The 2,500-nt window shown below is 49.6% G+C and overlaps 1 protein-coding gene across 1 annotated transcript in view; it reads right to left on the reverse strand.

The window, feature by feature from the left end:
• LOC308164418 (ELKS/Rab6-interacting/CAST family member 1-like) overlaps positions 1-2,500 on the reverse strand; it is an 84,652-nt gene that overhangs the window by 38,454 nt on the left and 43,698 nt on the right. The window lies entirely within an intron of this gene.

The raw sequence follows: 2,500 nt of genomic DNA on the forward strand, positions 1-2,500 counted from the left end.
GGGAGGGATGGAGAGGGAGGGAGGGATGGAGAGGGAGAGAGGGATGGAGAGGGAGGGAGGGAGGGATGGAGTGGGAGGGAGGGAGGAATGGAGAGGGAGGGAGGGAGGGATGGAGAGGGAGGGAGGGATGGAGAGGGAGAGAGGGATGGAGAGGGAGGGAGGGAGGAATGGAGAGAGTGTGGATGGAGAGGGAGATCAGCTCAAGAGTGTTTCACACTAGGGGTGTAACGTAGTGTACGGATCGCCCCCCACGGTTGGGCAGCCATGTGTACCGGGGATCAATTGCAAAATGTAACCAAGAAATAATATTACTTAATATTAGTTAATATCTCTTGTAAATCACAATGTGGAGTTGCCATGAAAAGATAGACGCGACAGCTTTATTTTACTCTAAAGCACAATGATAGGTTGATGTTTAAAGGAAGGGTTCATTTTATTATTTACATGTACATAAAACATGTTTATTCGTCTGCTTTAAAGAGCCCAGTGATTCACTGCTGCAACCAGGCGCCTACCTCTCTCCTATTGCACTATAATTTAAGTCGAATGTGTATTTCAGTATAATATGTAATGTTTGAGTGTAGAATATGTTATAATATATATATATATATATATATTACCAGTTTTGACATCTTGAATGTTGTTGGATTTTTACACACAATAAAAGTGGTGTTTTTACAGAATTCAAGGAAAAATACGTTTTTATAAAAAAAAATGTTTTGTGTTGATCCGAAAAGTCATCCGATCCGTGACTCAAAAAAACGCGATCCGATCTGTGAGTTAGGTGATCCGTTACACCCCTATTTCACACCCTTGCTGGCCAACACATACACACACACACACACACACACACACACACACACACAGAGCTTTAGTGGACATTAATAACAACATTATCACACAGAGTGTGTGTGAGGGAGTGTGTGCGTGCGTGCATGTGTGTGTGCGCGTGTGTGTGTGTACGTGTGTGCGTGCATGTGTGAGAGAGAGCTGCCTTAGCAGACATTAATAACAGAACATTTTCACACACCCGGCCCTTCTGCAGTCACACCAGGAGGGCCGTATATCACTGAGCAAAGCTGCCCAGGTCTGTGTCTGGTTTCTGGGCCGGGGTTCCGGGCCTTGGTTCCGGGCCTTGGTTCTGGCCTTGGCTGCGGTACATTAACTAGACTGTGACATTAAGCATGACGTCCAGCTCTGTGCCAGGGCTTGGGTGTTAGTAGGGGGGTTGGAGAGGAGAAGAGGGGGAAGGAGTCTGTGAGCTGGGGAGAGGGGGGAGAGAGAGAGAGAGAGAGAGAGAGAGAGAGAGAGAGAGAGAGAGAGAGAGAGAGAGAGAGAGAGAGAGAGAGAGAGAGAGAGAGAGGACAGAGGCCTGGTTGTGAAAGCTGGAGGTAGAGGGGTGGAGGTAGAGGGGTGGAGGTGGAGGAGAGCGACGTAGAGGGTGGAGGTAGAGGGTTGGAGGTAGAGGGCTGGAGGTAGAGGATGGAGGTAGAGGGGTGGAGGTAGAGGGCTGGGAGGTAGAAGGGTGGCGATAGAGGGGTGGAGGTAGAGGGGTGGAGGTAGAGTGTTGGAGGTAGAGGGGTGGAGGTAGAGGGGTGGAGATAGAGGTAGAGGGGTGGAGGTAGAGGGGTGGAGATAGAGGGGTGGAGGTAGAGTGTTGGAGGTAGAGGGGTGGAGGTAGAGTGTTGGAGGTAGAGGGGTGGAGGTAGAGGGGTGGAGATAGAGGGGTGGAGATAGAGGGGTGGAGATAGAGGGGTGGAGGTAGAGGGGTGGAGGTAGAGTGGTGGAGGTAGAGGGGTGGAGGGAGAGGGTTGAGGCTGGAGGTAGAGGGGTGGAGGTAGAGGGCTGGGAGGTAGAAGGGTGGCGATAGAGGGGTGGCGATAGAGGGGTGGAGATAGAGGGGTGGAGATAGAGGGGTGGAGATAGAGGGGTGGAGATAGAGGGGTGGAGATAGAGGGGTGGAGATAGAGGGGTGGAGATAGAGGGGTGGAGGGAGAGGGTTGAGGCTGGAGGTAGTGGGGTGGAGGTAGAGGGGTGGAGGGAGAGGGGTGGAGGTAGAAGGTTGGACGGGTTCCTATTTTTGATACCGTTATTTTTGATACCGTTATACCGTAAAACCGCGGGATACAAAATGACATTGTTGTAGGGTTTTGACGGAGCCGCCAATTTCAAATGATGGAGCCGTATACTTTGGCGAACCTGAATACATTCATGTTGAACACCGTGAAAACACCGGGAGCACAGTCAGGCTACTTCATAGATGAACATATATAGGTGGAAAGGCTACACCATACATGAAAACACATGAAACACTTAACATACCTAACTCCGCTTATCAAGGGCGCAAGGAAGATCTATGAAGAACAACATCTTGGGACAGCTTCTTAATTGAATGAACTGCTCTTCCTCATTAGCTTGGTTCTTACGCTTGGTTCTTGCTGCTCAAGGTATTTCAGTTTTCGAATGCTGCTCAATAAATCACTGAAGTATTTAACTTAGA

This window comes from Nansenia antarctica (assembly GCF_963989245.1).
Source record: "Nansenia antarctica genome assembly, chromosome: 8".
NCBI lineage: Eukaryota > Metazoa > Chordata > Actinopteri > Argentiniformes > Microstomatidae > Nansenia > Nansenia antarctica.